At 43.9% G+C, this 21,100-nt stretch overlaps 1 pseudogene; it reads right to left on the bottom strand.

The window, feature by feature from the left end:
* Positions 1 to 545: 545 nt before the first annotated feature.
* Positions 546 to 21,100, bottom strand: part of LOC120846170 — a 59,804-nt pseudogene continuing 39,249 nt past the window's right edge.

Below are 21,100 nucleotides of genomic sequence, written 5' to 3'. Positions count from 1 at the left end.
AATTACCGGCTGCACGCCTTGCCGAGTTTTTACACGATGCGTGAATCGCTTAGCAAGGCCCAACTCAGGACTGAAAAGTGAAACGAAGTCGGGTGCCAAGGCTGGCGGAAGGTTTGCTTGCCTCGGTTGCTCTCTTGACGGCGTTGGAATGTGAGAAGGTGTCGGGCCATTGACACGCGGCGCCGGGGCGACGGACGTGTGCAGGCACTCGAGAGTGGAACCCTGAATTCGAAGATTTAGAGCCTTAATGCCGTCGAGGCCAATCAGACAGGTGCCTTGGCGAACGATGTAGAAAAGAAGTGGTGCAGAGCGCCCTTTAAATTGAACGTCTGCCTGAAAACACCCTAGCACGGAAATTGGACGCTTAGAAAAATCAAGCAAGGTGACGTGCGGAGCTGGAAGGAGCAAAACGTTTTCAAAATGTCGACGAAATGCGTGTTCAGACAGAATCGAAACAGACGACCCCGAGTCAACAAGAAATGTCAAGCTGACATCCGCTACGCCCACTTTTATGTATATTGCTCTGCGAGCAGAATGCTGCACGGTCAAAACTTGCTCAGAACTTCCACTTGACAAAACATCGTCATCAAAATCAACTTCAGGAACCCTGCCTTGCGTTTGTCGTTTGCGGTTGCATACTTTCTGAAAGTGGCCCTTGACGCCGCAAAACGAACATTTCTTTCCCTGCGCTGGGCACTGTGACGCTGATGCGCGGTGGTTCCGCGAGCCGCACCGAAAACAGTGAGGTGAAACGGACCGGCTATCTCTGTCTCGCCGAGGGGGGCGGTGCCCCTGCGACGCACGTGAACCACTCGCTTTCCTTGAAAAGTTCTGCTGACAATGCTCTTTTGGCTGTGAACTGGTTTTTCGCGAAGACTGCAGACGACGCACAGAAACAGGCTCGACTGAAGCAGAGAATTCCTTTAGTTCTTCAGCTGCTTGCTCAAACTGAAGAGCGATTCGTACTGCGCTCTCGAACGACAGGGAGGAACCCTCGAGTAGGAACCGTTCACGTACGCGATTGGAAGCAACGCCGGCAACAAATTGGTCACGGAGAGCCTCATCTTGTGAATTGAATGAACAATGCGAAACGAGCTGCCGTAAAGCAGCAACAAAGTCGTGAACGGACTCGCCTGCGTGTTGGTTGCGGCGGTGGAAACGATGACGCTCGACGACTACGTTGCACGACGTCGAAAACTGCTTCCGTAAGGCGGCGAGTGCAGACGCGTACACGTCAGTAGTGGCCGCGGCAGGCTTATCCCATCCTCGTCGCCAATGTGATGTTTCTGAAGGACGGACGGAAAACAACCTTTATTCTGCACAATACATCAAATATATACACAAAGGAAGGATGCGCCCCCTGGGGGTGAAAGAACACAAATGAATACCGAAGCTGAATATAACAAGTATTAGCAACCATTTTGGAACTTCAGAATCAGCTAAACAACCTGTGATCATAGAAGTCGTTGCAGGCAGTTGGTGGTCAAAAACGAAGCTTGACCTTCCGGCGTCAGTGGTAACTGGCGATGAAGCTGAATTGCAGAAAAATATACATTGTTACCTGCTAAAATATACACGATAAGGAATGTACACTGAGGAATAAAATTAATATGAACATGACACAGCTGCTCATTCATATAGTTTGCTCTGACAGAACATTTGTTAATGCACAACAGTGGCCTTTTTTGCGGTTTACTCCCAAAAGAACAAGGACTACCACAATCTGGTATCGTCCAAGTGTGTGATTCCATTGACATTTCCACTACACAAGTGGCGTTGAAGGCCTGAGTGCATGCGACTCCTCTTTATTTGGTGCTTTCTCACATAACTTCTAGGAAAATTTAGCCAGCCTCGTGTTGGTGGGAATGTCGTAGCACTGACCAATCTCCTTAGTTTAATTATTGATTGCTCTAATGTTCACTAATGAAACAAAACATAAATACATCTGATTGGCAACAATATTTTCTTATAACTTCTGATAAGATGTGGGTAGAAAATTTATGCTGGTGTGCCATAATGTTTTCAGAGTTTAGTTACTTGTAAATTTGAATGCAATCTTGAACTCCTATTAAGTCATAATCAGCTAGCAGAAACCTCACAAACTGCAATGTTGCAAAAGACAGGACAATGCCAACACAGACCATTAGTAACTATGGTGGAGGTTGATCAAGTATTCCCATGCACTAAAACTAATATGCAGTGAGTTCTGAGCCTCTGACACAAAGACATAAGTACTAACTGTGAACGCGGCTTGTCCACAGCTTAACAGTCACCATGCGGAGCTCACCTTTAGAATACTGGTGGCCAGGCACGATGGAAACACAACGATATCTTGATCACCCTCACATTTTCTTGCCACACACAACGACAGGGTCAGTCTTTTTAAATGCGCTCGTCCTCCACAAGGCTTCAAAAGTTCTGTGAGGTCTCTGCAACTTTTAAAAATTAACCTGCTTGTTTTCCTAATATATATCAACTGCTCCGTCACCTGCGATATGCTTCTGCTCTGACCGGTTTGCGTTTGTAGCCGAATAAATTACTTTAAGCATGCTGACCAACATCAGCGAGGAGGTGCATGGAAAATCCTGCAATATCTAGCCCCATCTCTCCCGTTGTCTTAGAACTACCACCCCGCCATCTATAGGCCATTGGGATTGTAAATATACTGTAGCAAAATAATCACAATTGAAAGCTTCGCATAGTAATTCATACTGTTTAAACTAGCAAATATCTTACCTCTTGGGCCAAATACTCCACAGGCAAGACCAGGAGCTGAAAGTAGTGGTTTTAAATTGAACTCATGCAAATGACAGAAATTTTAACGACAATAGTCCCTCGCTCGCATCTTTTTATTTTCATTGGGAATATGAAAACTTTGTTTGTAAGCTGTAGATGATAAACGATAGTATACACCACAAAATTGCAACTTCGTAGGTTATCGTTAATGTCGACTCACTCAAGAAGTGCACCAAACAAATGGGGGAAAGCTAATCATACATATACATTAAGATATATCAGCCCATGTGCAGTGCTGCCAATTTCCCGGTTTTCTGAACGTTTTCCCCAGTTCACTAGAGCAAGAAGTTGCCGCTTTGTGGGCAGTGGGATTTTCAGCAGTTCTTAAGTCATGCTAGCATTTTCCCTGGCAGCCTAAAGTGTTCTCGAATTTAAATTTATCACTCGTAAATAGGTTAATTCCTGAGGTAAATGATGATAATGATTAAAAATAAATTCTACAGCACCCTAAATGTAGAGCTTACCTTAATCAGACAATTCTCCAGACCCAAACCTGTCATGTAGTATTAAATAGCTGAAGCTTTCACTGATTTGCATATTATTTGTCATCATCCACTATTATCTATTCAACAAAATCAGTTCACTCATATGCTTAATGTCATCGAAAATTGGGTTGTGTGTATGTTTATACAGTCTAGAACTTGGTCTGCCTCAATGTGCGAGGAGCCTCCTAGCTGTAGATGAGACATTTAATCAGTGCAGTAGAACTGCTAGCCTGGGGTCTTTAACGTGCACCACGCAGTAGTGATACACGACAGCACGCCGGTACGATGCTCATCCAGATCGAAACGGGCAGCGTGGGGGTTGAACCCAGAATCCTGGTTTCCGCAGCGCGAGCCTTAACGTCGTCATTAGTCATGGACACGGACAGGTATCTGGCTGCTTCATTATACAATACAATACAATAAACTATTTTTCCAGAAGTACTGGAGGGGTCCCCAGACAAAAAGCTGCTAAAAGCAGCTTGACTGGGTCTGATTCCCCCTTATACATGGCAGCAGCTCGGACAACAAACATATAAAACACTTTACCAGGGTGATAAGAAAAATAAAACAAGGTCACATAACATTGGAGTAGCAGAAGAACAAAATTAGCTATGAATAGTTAAAACAGTAGGTACGTAAGTCTTTCTTGCCAATCGTGTAGATGTTTATGTTGTTCGTGAAACATTTATTTAACACGTACGGTACTTTGTAATGTAATGATTGGAGGTTGTAATTTGTGCGGCACCGAGGAAGGAGCCAAGAGTCGACACGGCGTGTGTTTATATTACGTTCACGTTTCTCAAGTTCAGAAATAAAATACAAAAAATCTACGAGTGTTGGCGATGAGCAACGAAGGGTACAGAGTAAACGATAATTATATACGGGTTCTACGGGAAATATTTGACATCTAAAAATAATGGTTCTGTATGGTCTGCATATGAGACACGCGTGATATAACGTAAAACGTTTTTTTGCAATAATAGTATATTTTGAAGGTTTGTCTTAGTTGTCGTAGCCCATACAAGATTACAGTAATTTAAATTGCACTCCAACAGTGCGTAGTAAAGTTTTAACTTAATGCTGATTGGTAGGACATGACGATAGCGGGCAATAATGCCAACAACTCTGGAAAGTTTAGCAATTAGATAGTTAACATGGCAGTCCCACATCATATACTCGGAAAAAAGTACGCCTAAAATTTTATGTTGGCTAACTAATTCAATTTGTGAATCACCAAGTTTGATTTTATTTTTAACCAGAACTGGTTTATTAATAGATCTAAATAAAATGGCTTTAGATTTTTGGGTGTTTACTTTAAGGCCATTAAATTTGGACCACATGTCAAATTTACTTAAGATATTATTCGCTTTACATATCAGAACATCAGCATCAGTAGCAAAAACAAAGAGGCTCGTATCATCAGCATAAATGACGAACTGAACTTGGTGATCGATGTTAACAATATCATTTATGTATACATTAAATGGAAGAGACCCAAGTATGCTTCCTTGCGGCACACCAGCAATAACATTATTAAAGGAGGAGTAATGACCGTCAATTACTACGCACTGTTTCCTATATTGTAGATATGATGTAAGTAAAGCAAGGAGTACTCCGCGGACACCATAGTTGCCAAGTTTAGCAAGAAGAATGTGGTGATTGAGAACATCGAACGCTTTACTGAAGTCTATAAATACACCTAACGTGTAAGAACCCTGTTTTCAATATTTTGCAATAGAATTTCTTTTTGAAGTAATAAAGCGGCTTCAGTGGATTTACCTTGTCGAAAACCAAATTGACTGTCCGATAGTATAGAATGTTTTGTAAAAAACGAATTTAGACGTGCGAGTATAATTTTTTCAAGTGCCTTAAAGAAGATAGGTAATACTGATATAGGCCTGTAATTATTCGGGACGTTCTTATCGCCTCCTTTATATAAGCAGAAAGTTTTGCCAACGTCATGTTTGCTGGAAATTAGCCAGATGATAATGCCAAATTATATATGTGTGCTAAGCATGGGGCGATTATATCTATTACATATTTAGCCGGCTTTATTTATAATTGATCAACGTCACTACTTTTGCTGTTTTTTAGTCCTAAGAATATATTACATATCTCAATTTCGTCAGTTGGATTTAGAAAAAAAGTATCGTTATTATGCCTTACAAATGAAAGGGCACTAGGATTAAAATCAGTGGGTTTTTCAACCGAAAAATGAGAGTTAAAACATTCCGCCAGACTTTCATCGAACATAACTTGACCGTCTATGTTTAATTCACCGATAGAGGGGGACACCTTTGTACGATATATGACTTCATTTATTATTTTCCAAACCACATCGGGGCGCTCTCTAGTGACATTATGGAACATTTGCTTATACAGTCATGTCTCGTTAATATGGACCCCGTTAATCGGGACACCCCGCAATATGGACGAAATTTTCGGCGACCGGTCTCCCGCCATGCAATTCTGTCCCGTTAATACAGAAACCCGCAGTCCGGACTATGGACGGCTATTTTGGGGACGAAACGGGAAAATACAGGCATTTTTGTCTCGTTAATATAGACACGTGTCCACGAAAAAAAAATATTAGTGACCCCAGTGTGTACTACTCGGAATTCACCATTGCCTTTTTGTTCCCCGCCTGGTTACTTTGAAGGCGAGTCCACATACCCGACAGAAGAAAAGGTTAGTGAATCGTAGAGGTCACAGTTTGTACCCGGAATTCACTATTGTCCTCCGCCCTTGAGATAAGAGCTGCGCGCCTGAAGGTGGTCGTTTTTTTTTTTTTTTTGTTTCTTGTCTTTTAAGCTTAAACGTATGCCATCTCCTTTCGGGTTGGCATACGTGATGAATCACATTCGTTGTGCATAAGAGGCAAGAGGCAAGGCTGGACGCTTCTCCGGTCATTTCGGAGGTGGAGACGATGACAGGTGTTAAGCGTAAACGGACAGAGCTTTCTGCTCAGCTGAAAAAGGAGATATGCAAATTCAAAATTGAAACGCCTTCAGCGTCTGTTCAGTAAGTGAAAGAGTGGAGTGGAAAAAACCTTGGCGTTGATCTAGGAAAATCGACAGTCCAAGCAATTCTAAAAGAATCAAAGAAATGGATGAGCGTTCCCACAGCCAGCTCCAGTTCCTGCCGGCAGCGACCCCCAAAGTTTGAGAAGTTGGAGGAGGCCGTCAACATCTGGTTTGCGGAAATGCGCTCCAGAGGGGCCGCCGTGCGACGAGATGCTGCAAGAAAAGGCGAAGGAGTTCGGCACAACGATGGGTAAGACAGTTCTGAGCGTATCTTTTTAAGCACTGAGTTTGAAAATGTTTTCTCAAAATGTTACGCATTCCTCCCCAAAAATGTTGTTTCTTCTAATGATTTTTCTAGTTGCTCGTTCTTGTGCAATTACGCAGCTATGTTAAAATAACTGTTCTCTCTTCAGTGGTTTTATTTTAATGTCTGCAATCTTCACGTCTTTATGCAGACATTCATGACCTGAACTACTCAAGGGGTTGGCTCAGCAGGTTTAAGAGAAGGCATGGAATTTCAAGCCACCGTATTCATGGAGAGAGTGGAAGCGTGGATACAGCCGCCGTTGCCAGTGCTCGGAAACAGCTTGCGGAATTTCTTGCTCAGTATTCTCCAGATGATATTTACAACTTCGACGAGACTGGCTTTTTTTACAAGTTGGGCCCATCTTCGACTCTGGCATCCGAACCTGTGGCTGGAAACAAGCGAAGCAAAGAGAGAATCACGGTGGGATTTTTGTGCAACGCAAGCGGCACCCACAAGTGGAAGCCCATTGTCGTGGCAACCCCGCAGGGGGCACCTGTGAAAGCAGGTGTTTGGAGAGTGGCGTCTCCACGGACCCCGAGCCATGCAGGTTCGCCCGCCCACGTCTGGCTGTGCGTGGCTTTCCCGTGTCCGGGGAAAAGGGCATCCTGGTGGTTGAGCCGAGCCCGGGGTAGGTTTGGACCCTTCGGGGCTCCCCGGGCGAGGCAATACACCACTTCGGCCCCCGCTTCCCGTAGACGGGAGTCCTGGCTTGGCCCGACCAGGATGATTCAGCCTTGTCGCCACTTCTACTATCCCCTCCTTTCTTTCACCCTTGTCTTCTTCTTCTTTTCACTCTTCTCATTTCCCTTCTTTCCCTTTTCAACTCCTTTGGCGGCAAGGGCTAACCTTGGGTGGTGACAGATACTCTCGTCCAGATCCACACTTGGTTATAGTTTCTGGGTAGCGCTAATAGAGTAATGCTTCCAGCAAAGCCATATTTGTTATGGGGTGTGACCTATTCCCTCGTTGGGCTCCGTGGTGGGCGGCGCGCCACAGATTCCGAACACTCCTTGCCCTCTTATGGCGCCCCTCTCTTCCAAACCCCGTTCGGGGCAAGCCGTTAAAAGGCGCTGCCCTGAACACAAGACTATTGAAAAAGAACCAGAGGTAGAAAACTTCACGAAGTTTTTCGTTGTTCATTTTCTCGATGAACAGGGCCTGTTTCAAAGCTTTCACCATTTGTCGTCGCCAAAGTACTTGAACACCTTGTAGGGTTTTCCTACAAGGCTAAAAAACTCCACTCAGGAGACCTCCTTGTTGAGATAAATAATAAAAAGCAAAGTGAAGCGCTTCTCAAGCTGAACACCATACTTGATGTGAAAGTGTCGGTGAGCCCTCACCGCACACTGAACACCATCCGTGGAGTCCTCTCTGAAGACGACTTCCTTCACACTAGTGAGGAAGAACTCCTCGAGGGACTCCAAGGTGCCGGCGTTGTCGCCGTAAAACGGATTATGTTCAAAAAAGATGGTGAAGAAATCCCTTCAAAACACGTCATCCTTACATTTGAACGACACACACCGCCACAAACAATCAAGGCTGGATACCTGAACTGCCACATCCGCCCTTTCGTCCCCAACCCCCAGCGGTGTTTCCGTTGCCACCGTTTTGGTCACGCAACACGCAGCTGTCGAGGGAAGGCGACTTGTGCAAAGTGTGGCAGTCAGGATCACATCTCTGACAATTGCGAGAATGTGGCCCACTGCGTTAATTGCGATGGACCACACCCTACCTACTATCGTGGCTGTCCCATATGGAAGCAAGAGAAGGAAATCATTGCCATTAAAGCCAAAGAAAATATCAGCTATAGCGAAGCGAAGAAAAGGTATTCCTTCATGTCGAAGGGATCGTACGCCGACGTGGCACGGTGGGGTCTTGTGCCACGCTCGGAGTCTAGGGCTACCCAGGTCTCACCTGAGGTTCTGGAGGCAGCCCTCAGGGCCCCAACCCCCCAGCCGGGGCAGCAGTGCCCCCCTCTTCATGGAGGGAGTGCACATGCTGGTTCGCTGGTTCGAGACAGGCCGGCAAATGCCGCACCTGTCCGCACTTCGCGGTCTTCTCCCGGTTAGAGGGGGCGAAACTCCCGCCCGACCTCCTCAGAGAGGACCTCCTCTTCGAAAGAGCGGCACAACCCTCGTGCCGCTCCTCCAGTACCCAAGGGGCCGGAGGAGGCAGAGTTGAAAGACACTCTGCCCAGCACCTCCGGTGCCTCTTCGGCTGGTCGTGGCCGGGGCAAGCCACCCCGCACAACGAGCCAGCCAAAACCTTCAGGTAAAGGCTCGCCTCCAGAAATAGAGGCGATGGATGATACCGCTGAGTCACCCACTCCTGCATCCGACGAGGGTGACATGGAGTGGCAGACTTTGAAGTCTAAAGGGAAAAAACCAGTGGTCCCTCCCAAATAACCATTAATTTCATACTCTCAATTTCTTCATTGCCTCTCTCTTTTTAATTTTACACTTCACCTTTTTAGATAAATGAAGAATTTGCATTTTATGCAGTGGAACTGTCGTGGTCTTTTACCCAATATTGATGACGTTAACTATTTTATGGATGATCTTCGGCCTATTGCCCTCTCTTTACAAGAAACTCATCTTCAAACACATCATACACAGATTTTACGACGTTATCAAGTGTTCCGCAAAGATCGTCTGAGTTCCAGTTCTGGTGGCGTAGCAGTGGTCGTGCAGAGCGGGGTTGCCTGCTCTGAGGTCCCTCTCTGCACACCGCTCGAAGCTGTAGCGGTACGCCTTCTTTTAGACCGCCTCATTACAATTGTGTCCATTTATTTGCCACCAAACGTTCCATTGCAACTTCACGAACTTCAGGGTCTTGTAGGACAGCTTCCTCAACCCTTCTTAATTTTAGGAGATTTTAATGCCCATCACCCCATGTGGGGCAGTACTCGCCTCGATTCTCGAGGCCGAGTAATTGAGCAGTTTTTATTATCATCTAACTTGTGTATTTTTAACGGGAGAGAGCCTACTTTTTTTAGTTCTGCTCACAACTCATTTACATCTATTGACCTTTCTATTACTTCACTTTCATTACTTCCATGCTTTTCATGGAAGGTTTTTAATAATCCCTTTGGGAGCGATCACTTCCCGATTGTTTTAGAGAGTACTGTCTCTCTTCCGACTCTGTTAACACGAATGCCCCGATGGAAACTAGATAAGGCAGATTGGTCCATTTTTCAATTAGAGGCACTGATTGATTCTTCTATAATCTCAAACATGAATCCAGATGAAGCAACGCTGTATGTCACAGAGGTTATAATACATGCTGCCACACGGAGTATCCCTCAAACGTCTGGTCGTCTTCCTAAGAGATGCAAGCCATGGTGGAATGATGACTGTAAAACAACACGAAAGTCCCAGAACAAAGCTTGGTGCATCTTTCGTAGATATCCAACTTCTAGCAACTTACTTGAGTTTAAGAAAACGAGAGCTAAAGCTCGCTGGACAAGACGCCAGGCGAAGGGAAGCTCCTGGAGAAAGTATTTGACGTCCTTGAGTAGTTTTGTATCTACAAAAGAAGCGTGGGATCGGCTTAGAAAGATTAGGGGCGACTACTTACCTTTCAGAACTCCTCTCTTCCCTGCATCATCTTCAACATCTCTGAAAGATCAAGCGAATGTTCTTGGGAAACATTTTCAGGATGTTTCTAGTTTACGCAACTGCAGTGAAGCCTTTAAAAAGTTCCGTTCGACAGCAGAGAAACAACCAATCATTTTGTCTGGTGCTCGTGACGCTCCGTACAACAGGCCTTTTACACTCATTGAGCTCAAAGTGGCTCTTAGTGTAAAGAAACAGTCTGCTCCTGGACCAGATAATGTTCATTATGAGATGTTAAGGCACCTGTCACCTGATTCTCTAGGCAGTTTGTTGACCTTTTATAACTCATTGTGGCATCGCTCTGCATTCCCCGAGGTTTGGAAAAGAGCTCATGTAATCGCTCTTCTGAAGCCTGGCAAAGATGCTTCTCAACCAACTAGCTACCGACCCATTGCTCTCACAAGTTGCTTGGGAAAAACCTACGAAAGAATGATTAACCGACGTCTCATTCATTTCTTGGAGAGTGAGAATGTGCTTGACATTAATCAGTGTGGTTTTAGAGCTGGACGTTCTACCCTGGACCACTTAGTCCGCCTTGAAACCTCTACTCGTGAGGCGTTTGTACACCGCCAGGTCTGTTTCTCTGTGTTTTTTGATCTGCAAAAGGCGTACGATACAACGTGGCGCTATGGGATCCTGCGGGATCTTTATGCTTACGGTGTTCGGGGTCGCATGTTGCGATGCATACAAAGCTTCTTAATGGGACGTACTTTCCAAGTCCGTCTGGGCTCCACCTTATCAGATGTGTTTTCTCAAGAAAGTGGTGTCCCTCAGGGAGGGGTGCTTAGTGTCACACTTTTTGCAGTTAAAATCAATAGCCTGGCTCAGGTGATACCACCGACAGTATCTTAGTAAACAGGATAACTGGGCGAGTTGGTATGGATTCATAATGGATCCATACCAACTGGTATGGATCCATTATGATCCATACCAATTGCTGTTGATTTTGCTGGACAATGAGGTCGAATTTTTAGATCGGGGATGACGCATGTAACATTGTGTAACTGATAGCACCCAATTTTGTGAGGCGCATGCGCACTTCCATCGTGATTAGAGAGTCGTGTTATGTGTTTTTCTTCGTGGTTTCCTGAGAATAAACCTTTCAGTTGTTAGTCAGCGCTCGTCCTGTCCAGTTCCTTCTTCTGTCCTTGCAAAAATTCGCGCTGTTCCATTAGGAGGACAGTATCTTATTCTTTGTATGTGGATGATGTGCAAATTTCACTTTCTTCTTGCAATCTGCATAGTTGTGAACGTCAACTGCAACTGACAACCAACAGGATGAGCAAGTGGGCAGCCGAAAATGGGTTTCGCTTCCCCCCCGACAAAACCGTATGTGTTCTTTTTTCGCTGCGTCGAGGGTTGTCACCGGATCCTACCTTGCATCTGAATAACGTTACCATTACTGTTAAGGAGGCGCACAAGTTTCTAGGCGTGATATTCGACAAGAAGCTCACATTCGTACCCCATTTGAAAGAACTAAAACGAAAATGCCTACGATCTTCCAATATTCTTAAAGTGCTGTCGCACACAACTTGGGGGTCTGACAGACGATGTCTGCTGCGAATTTATAACTCTCTAGTGCGGTCCCGGTTGGATTATGGTGCACCGGTATATGGGTCGGCACGACCATCTGCTTTGAAGATGTTAGACCCAATCCATCACCTTGGCCTGCGTCTAGCCACAGGTGCTTTTCGCACGTCGCCCGTGCCGAGTCTGTATGCTGAAACACATCAGATGTCCCTTGAGCGACGCAGACAATATCTTAGTCTCTGCTATGCCTACAAAGTTTATAGTGATCCACACCACCCTGCATTCTCTGCTCTGCAGACCTCTGCATCATTGCGCCTTTTTGAGAATAAGCCCAGTATTGTTCGGCCCTTGAGCCTTCGGGCTGAGAGCATGGCAAGGTCGCTGCACCTTTGTTTTGATGAGCCTCCTTTGTTGAGACAGGCCTATAGGGTTGCTCCTTGGGATTTGGTGCCAATCTCTTGTGATTGGTCACTTTCGAAGTACAGCAAAAAGGTTGTTCCTCGTCTTGTTCTCTTGCGGGAGTTCGCAGAGCTAGAGAAGAAATATAGTGACTATCTCCGCTTTTACACTGATGGCTCGAAAACATTGAATTGCGTAGGCTGTGCAGTTTATTCTCTCGCTTTCAGTGAAGTGAGGCAACTCAACCCTCTAGCAACTATCTTTACTGCTGAACTGTATGGTATCCTGATGGCTATTGAATATATTCTAGAAAATAACATTAACAAAGCAGTTCTGTTTGTTGATTCCCAAAGTGTTCTCTTAGCTATTTCATCTTTAGCAGACAGCAAGAACGCTCTTGTGCAACAGGTTCGTTTTCACATGAACAAAGCTTTCCATCTAGGACAATTTATAAACTTCTGCTGGGTGCCCAGTCATGTGGGCATTCCCGGTAACGAGAATGCAGACCATCTTGCACTTTCTGCAAAAAATTACCCGGAAACGTCTTTTGGCCTGCCGCACCAAGACCTCAAGCCAGCCTTAAACAAGTCAATTATTAAGTTATGGCAACAGGATTGGGACACACAGATAGATAACAAACTTCACATTATTAAGCCCAACTTAGAAGTGTGGGAGAGTTCCTCCCATAAGGACCGCCGTTCGGAAGTTCTTTTATGCCGCTTGAGAATTGGTCATTCTCGATTGACTCACCTGCACTTGCTCTGCGGTGAAGATGTAAAGCTCTGTGAAAAGTGTGGGAAAATGTTAACTGTCCTTCACATCCTGTGGAATTGTAGATTTTTGGATCATCAACGTCGAAGATATTTTCCAGAACTTTTCAGAAACCACCTTCCATTTCATCCTTATTTTTTGCTTGGTGATAGACCTTTGGTACCATTTGCTCGCGTTTTAAGTTTCCTACATGCAATTGGCCTTTTGCACTTGATATAGATAAGTAAAGTTAGATGTAAATGCAAGGCTCCTTAAATTAACTTTCTTGGCGCAATATGGCCGTAGTCGCTCTTGCGCCATTAAACCCCAATCATCATGTCGTGGCAAAAGCGGAGCGACCACGATGTTTTGGAAAGACATTTGACCCGAACATGTATTGCTCTTACAATTGCAACAAGAAAGCATGGATGACAGGAAAGATATTTGAAATCTTCTTGGCGAAATTCGACTGCTTCTTGAAGGCTGAGAAGAGGAGGGCTGTTTTGTTGGTTGATAACGCATCATGCCATTCTGTTCGTGCGGACTATGAAAACCTTACCTTGAAGTTCTTTCCACCCAACATGACTGCCAAAATACAGCCCTTGGACGCAGGAATTATTCGCGCGGTTAAGGCACACTACAGAGGTGAACTTGTGCGGCACTACATCGCTTGCGCGGAAGACAACAAACCGCAAACTGTTGACTTGAGGTGGTGCCTTCAAAAGCTGAAGAGGGCGTGGGACGCGGTGAGGCCTCAAACCATTGTGAACTGCTGGCGTCACGCAGGTATTCTTGTTAACAGCTCTGCTATGGAGGTGGAGGATCCGATGGATGAACTTCCGCTCGCGGCCCTTCGTGAAGCTCTTCGACAACTCGGGGAGAAAAACTCAGATGAAGAGGCATCGGCATTCTTGAATATAGACGAAGAGACTAACAGCTGGGAGCCTATGAGCGACGAGCTGATCATGGAGCTTGTCGGTGAGTCCGCTCAACAGGGCCATCAACTTGTCGAAAACTTTGCGCCGACAGAAACAGACGATGAAGAAGAGAGACCAACCGTTACTCGATGTGAAGCTCGCCGTGGCTTGGAGACAGCAATCGCCTACCTTGAGCAGGAGGGGGACGGAGAACGTGCACTTAAGTGGCCGAAGTGTTGCGCTTTTTGGACACTAAAGTGGGATCGAAAGAGTCAGTGCAAACTCATATCTCCTAGTTCTTTGCGAAATAAACAATGCTTTTTTTTTAACAATTATTACCTAATGTTTGTGTTTTTGACCTTGATTCGTTATTATGGACGATTCACATTACGGACGATTTTTCTGGGGAACGGAGGCGTCCATATTAACGAGACATGACTGTAGTATGAAGATTTTGCTTTTCTAAGTTCAGAAGTTAGATTATTCTTAAATTTCTTAAAAGATGAGAGCCTGTTTGGGTCCCTCGTTTTTAGGAAAGCTGTGTATAGGCGGTTTTTTTATGCATAATTTTAATGTGTACGGCGGTCACCCAGGGTTTCCTTATCTTTCTGTTTACGGTTACGGTTCTGAACGGAAAATGCAAATGATAAAGTTCTTTAAAAACGTCCAAGAAAGTATTATAAGAGACGTCGACGTTTAAGCTAGAATAAACAAAGCTCCAGTCACAGTTAAGAACTGCATTTCTAAATGCCAGGAGGCAGTCATCGGACATCTTACGGAAGGTGGCGGTACTTTTTACTTTTTTCGGTATTTCATAATTTTGTATTGACAAGAAAATGGGAATGTGGTTGCTGATACTGCAGCTTATAGTGCCAGATACCTTAACTTTGGTTGTAACGTTCGTAATAAAAAGATCAATTGCATTTGACGTGGTTTGGGTGATTCTAGCAGCAGACATAATTACATTTACAAAGCCGTTAGAGTTTAGTGTACTACTAAGAGAATTTGAATAGGAGTTATCTAATATGTTAACATTGAAATCGCCGCCTAGAACAAGGCGATAGTTATTTACCGAGACATAGTCAAAGAAGCGCTCAAGAAAAGAAATGAAATTTCCAAGATCTGCCGAAGGGGGGCGGTACATAACAGTAAAAATAGTGTTACCACATTTTAGAGTTAGTATCTCATAATCGCTTGATATTTGAGAAAACGCATGTAGCAACTCACATTTAATAGAACATTTTACGTGAATAGAAACACCATCACCACGTTTATCTGTTCGGTTCAAATAGAAGTGATTATAACCTGGTACAATGAGCATGTCAGCTTCATGCTGATACCAGGTTTCCGTAAACATTATTATGTTAAAAGAAACACAGCACTGATTTAAATGTACTATGATACTGTCATGTTTATTTGTTACGGAACGGGCATTTAGGTTATAGATTAGAGTGTTATCTTTCGATGACAAGCAATGACCAAGGTCTACAGGCAAAACTAACTCCCTGTATTCCATTGCAAATAAAAAAAAGCACGAAGAGACCGAGTAGATAAGCTAACTAATCTTCTCGATGTCAGCTTCATTTTTGATTGGAACGAGTGGGGAACCATCGGCTTGACGAGCAAATATTTTTCCATTGCTCACCCAGACATGTTTCCGATTCGACTGCCGCTTCTTGGCAATCGCTTTGCCAAGAATACGTTTTAATGACGGGCAAAGATGCTCGTTCACAAATATCGGCGTATTTGTGTCGAGGCCTACATCCGAGTTTGTAATGCGCTTCTTTTATGCTTTCTGAAGTATTGCGTCGCGCTTGCTGCGGTTTACAAGCTGCAGGATTGTTTGTAGTCTCAGTGTCCCGCAAATAGCTGACACTTGCGAGTTTGTCCTTGAACTTCTGAATCATTTCAAACACACTTCTTTGTGGCAAAATACTTGATACTAAGAACACACCACAGACCACGAAAACAATAGATCTATCCCACTCATGCAAATCATAAGTGAAGCAGCCATTGTTTCTCGCATCTCAGTCACGAATTAATTTAAAGGGGCCCTGCAATGACTTTTTGACTGGTTTTTAATTTGCACTGAACATGAGCGTACTGAACGTAGTAACCTAATCCAACTTTTCTTTTCTCAAATTTCGCTTTATTTTAAAAGTTATAGGCAAATTAGAATTACAAAAACAAGCAAAAAATAACCTACTCCATGACGTCTTAGGTCCTGCCTTGCGTGGCCTTGAACTAGAGGAGGAGTAGTGAGCACATCGGCGCACACGGCCGCCGCACTCCGTGTCGACGGCTCGAGAGGGCGCCACTAAAGCACGTGTTGGATAGGCTGTATGAAGCGGGCGGCCAGGGCAGCTCGCATTTCATTTGCAGCGCGACTGAACAGTAATTCGGCATAACATTTCATTGGCCACAAACTACTGCAAACATGGGGTAAAGATCAGTTCAGAACGGGAGCCACTTCGCGCTGACGCACCGCCAAATGGCCAAATCGCCAGCAGGGCCCGCGCCGAAGGCCTTCGGAACGCTCGGAACCGGTCGGATTCTTGAGCCGGTATACGACCACAGCGCCGCCGCGTACATCCGGGACCTTTCTGCGCTCCTCGTTTGTCGTAGCCTCCTCCCACTAGCCTTTTCTAGTATGCGCCGTTTTTTTCCGCCGCTTGGTGGCGGGTATGTCGACGGGTCATTTCTCGTTTCCGTACTTTCTAAACTGCATTTGTTTCTTTTCTGATCTAAAGTAGTGAACAAAAACTACTTTCATACATAATTGAAACAGTTCGCGACACTTATATTTTGTATCTCGACTAAAAAAAAGCTCTTAGCGGCTTTGACCAGTGGCAAGCCCAGGACCAAAGACGTCACATTTTGCGCGCTTTCGGTACCGCGGGTCGCCCTCGTCGGTGTAGGAGGTTTCCGCGTCGTTCGGTTAAAATATGACGCACTGATATTTAGTTACTCTCTCCGTGCCCGCTGGCTTGCCCCAACCCCCAGAGACGTGGAAACAGCAAAAAAGGTAGAGGCTTAAATATGATTGCAGGGCCCCTTTGACACATTCAAACCTGCACAGCAACGACTGGAGACGGCGACCTCCAAGGAAACACTGATAAGACTGTGCCACCAACAGAAGTTTTTAAGGTAACACTGTGGTAATAGTTTCTGCACCACCCTTGTTGATACATAAGGTTGACATCTTTGCTTTACTCTCAGCAAAATCATTGCGCGAAAGCAATGATTGCAACATCGAACTATGCCCTATAATTCAGAAAACATGAAGGCTATAGGGTTCTAAGCTTTGGGACTGGTTACTGAAAGTTCCAAAAGATGTTAGACGAGTCAGGTACCTCTAATAAAAAAAGGTAAGTTTTTGCAAAGCATGTCAATTTGGCCACTGAAGCCTTTAGGTGCCACCAAATATTGCACTAAGATCCGAATGATGGAAGCGTATATCGGCTGCATGTATGACAAGACAACACACGTGGTAACACCCGGTAAATACATTAAAGGGAAGCTGAGGCGGTTTTGTATTTGAGAAAACCCACTTATATAATTTTCATTTGACCTCCAAGATCTCGAATATTGAAATTGTTTTTTTTTATTGGGCACGCAGGCCACTGAAGGCCCTCCTTCCCGGTGCGTGACGTCACAAAAGGAGTGAAAGTAAACATCTGTGACAGAAATCTGTCTGGTTTAAAAAAACAATAAAAAATAATAAAAAAAAATCTCAAACCAAAAGCTCAGAAACTAACAGTTGCCACAGTTTCGAGGTCTACTTGACTCCTTCTTCAGGGGGTGACTAAATGGAATGGAACAGCGAGAGCTTCGACCTTTTCTTCCTCTTCTACCAAGTCTATGTTTTGTTAACGTTATGCAGGCCCTGGACGTGAACAGATTGTAAGGCCCCGAGGGACCTGTTAATGTTCCCTGACGTAATACCCAAATATAATGATTAATCGAAGAATGACAAGCATGAGCGGGACTTTGAGTGATTGGTAACAAGAACAGCGAAATAATAAGACAGCCCTAGGAGTTTTAGCCATCTTGTTCAGTAACCCTCAGATGAGTACTCATGATACAAGGACCACATTATGTTGTAGAACAAAAAAATAATGTGCTGTACTAATGGATCATTTCGTAAATCAGTGCATGCCCTCTCATGACATGAGAAAGGGAGCACCGAAACCTGGAGATCTGTGCTGCTTCATCGTCTAAAGAAAGTGGGCTTCGACGGGAAATTTAAATGATTTATCTTTCATAACTAGTTTGTAGAACAATAATACCTCAAGAAAAAAGTGTGCTGTATTAATTGTAGCTATTCATGTGAACAGTCGTCTTGCACATTTTTTTACGGACCTTCGTACAGCTTCGTACAGTGTTTGTTGCGTACCATATGTCGTCTGCTCAGTAATATGTTGTTTTTTTTATTAAAAATTAAGATTTTTTGAGTGTAAGAAGCTTAACACATGAAAGTGTTTATCATGCATGTATTAGATGTTTAAAGCAGTTATTATACAGTACACTGTCCATCCTTTAAACAAACAAAATGTTTTTTTTTAAAATTTTCCTAGCATTCTAGAGTGAAGATGGCTGGGTGCACAGACGGTTCACATAATTGTTTTTTGAGTCACATTGAGTGCTAGCATTTGTAAAATCATTTATGTATTTAATTATTCAAGCAACTTGTAAAATTATTTACGTGGTGCAGGCAGCGACGTCGCCTGTTGGGTGGAAAGCGGCCGCCTGTGGAAGTGACGGTCACCTACGAAAATTGACATTGGAAATTAGGTGACATGACTGGGATTCACCACTCTACTGCTCTTGCCATTTTAATTGTTATTATCAATGTTACCTGGTGATCCACGCTCCACTTCACCATCGGTGGTGTCCAGTGCCTGGTCGTCTTCTGCCCTTTTCAGTACCCTCAGGGCCTTGTCATATGTTGCTTTCAAGAAGAAAGAAAATATTAACGCCAGTCTTTTTTTTCCGTATAGCCCTTCATGATGACTTTTACCTTCAAAATAAAGCAATAATTGGCTTATATAAGATTATTGTCAGACATATGATGAAAAACAAATTGGATCAGAAATTCTTGGCGGTTTGTGTCCAAAATCAATGAAGGTCAGCATGCCCAACAAAAGGACAGATTAAAAAGTTTTACCAACATCAGATATTTAACCCCTTAATCATTTAGGACAAGCTTAGCTTGTCCACCTAGAGCTGTCTCCGAACCGTATAGGATGAGCATAGCTTTACCGCAAACTCTCGCTCGCCCCTTGGCTGTTTTGGACAATCCAGGCATGTCGAGAGCTCAGTTTGCAGCGCTGCCAAAATATGGCAACACATTTTTTTTACACATTTTTAAACATAGCGATTTGTGGTGGAGACACGTGTGGCTTGTACCGCACCTGTCTCCACCACATACAATATATATAAAAAAGAATAGCTTAAGAATTGCGAAAAATTAAAAAAAAATGGATAAGGAGTTAGCGTATAACTAAAAGAAAACTGGTCCAGGTACCCAACTTGTAAAATTTTGAAATGTAACTTAGAGACATGCTAAAAGCAGCAACAGCTCAGACCTAGCATTGTACCTACAAGTTGAAAATCTTCGCCACATATACTCCATGTGATATGATACTTGTATGTCTCCATATAGCCAGCTGGAACTGTTGTCCAAGTTCAGTAATATGTTGGATAGTAAATCACAAAACAAGTTCCGGCATGTGTTTATCGCCTTCCATTGCGCTTTGGCTGCACGCGAACGCTGAAAGCTCACAAGATGCGAAAGCTTTATGGAAGGGAGGCGACTGTCACTGGATCTGGGACCACGTACTTAAGGACCTCCCTTTTGTTTGTCCTGTCAGTGACTATACATTTTAATATTGAAAGGCATGGCAGCACTCCTGTGAAAATCTAAACATCCCGAACCGTTTAAAATGCAGATTGGGATATCGATGAACGAGTCGAGCTGAGTCAGGTTTGGTTTTTTTTATTTCAGCCGAAAGGTGAGCGGCACATGTGCGGCAGGTTCGCACAATCGCATTATGCTTCGATTTATTTTACTTGGTGTTAACCTAATTGCAAAATATTAACGCCTGGAAGTGCAAATGCACAAGATATTTGGGTTTGTTAAAAAGCAATTTTTGTTGTAATTATATTGTTCATATACATGGTTAAGTCCAGTTACTGGGTATTAGTATATTTTATTTAACTCTGTGAGTTAGGTCATTAATAAGTCTGCAGGGCCATACCCATATGTATGTGATGCCTTCTAATTGCCAATGGATATACATCCATTTATACATACACGCTTGCATGTATGTATAGACGTTTATGTATATAAACATACATACTTGGTGACATTACATAAAGAGCAACACATGCAAGTCGGCTAGCTGTCTGTACAACATAACAACCTTGGACAATATGAATTGAGTCTTTATTTTTTGTGCCCAATAAAACCAACCACATAGTTCTCCTCTTTTACGGCATTCAATGTATATGTCGGGTAACTTGGTCACCCTTCCCCAATTCATATTTGGAATGAGGTGCTTGCTCGCTTGACTCATGTTGACAACCCTCGCTCACTCTGTCATGAAGACTTCTCGCAAACATGAAGCTGGTCATAGTAACAGGGGATCACTGCATTCGCATATTCAGAAGCGTCTAGAGGCAGCATAAGCCAATCTCCTTAAAAAGAAAAAATTCAAAAATTACTTACAGCACTCCTTTAGCACCACGACTCCATGGATGTACCAGTTTTCATCAGGCTCCACTCCTTTGCGCACGAGTCTTTTAAAATTGTGATGCCGGCCTTTTGGCCAACAACAGGGTAGCTTTCCCTTGAGCATCCAGCACCTCGGGACAATTGCCAGACTGCCCTCGAAGTGGGAGAACATGACGACAAAACAGCACGCCCCTCCACTGCAACAAAACTTTGTTAGAAAAATACTTGTAGCCTATTTATTAAAAAAAGTTATTGTATACAGCAACTCTGCAAAGCAGAGTTGCTGTATACAATAACTTTTTTAATGAATTGGCTACAAGTATTTTTTTGGTTTTCTTTAGCATGTTTCTTTCCCCATGTTCGCGTTTACAATTGCACTGATAATGCGCCTGGCCCGGAGGGTAAAATAAAGGAATAGAAACCAATCGATTCTGTAAGTCGCCAAGTTCAGTTGCAGTCTCCTCTTTCTGGATATGTACTGTATAGACCGAGCACCGGCCCTGGACAAGCGTAGGTCCATCGCCACCGACTGAATGCCAGCGG

Source organism: Ixodes scapularis, unplaced genomic scaffold (genome assembly GCF_016920785.2).
Source record: "Ixodes scapularis isolate PalLabHiFi unplaced genomic scaffold, ASM1692078v2 PGA_scaffold4__175_contigs__length_147842914, whole genome shotgun sequence".
In the NCBI taxonomy this organism is placed as follows: domain Eukaryota; kingdom Metazoa; phylum Arthropoda; class Arachnida; order Ixodida; family Ixodidae; genus Ixodes; species Ixodes scapularis.
This window is presented reverse-complemented; position numbering and strand designations above follow the sequence as displayed.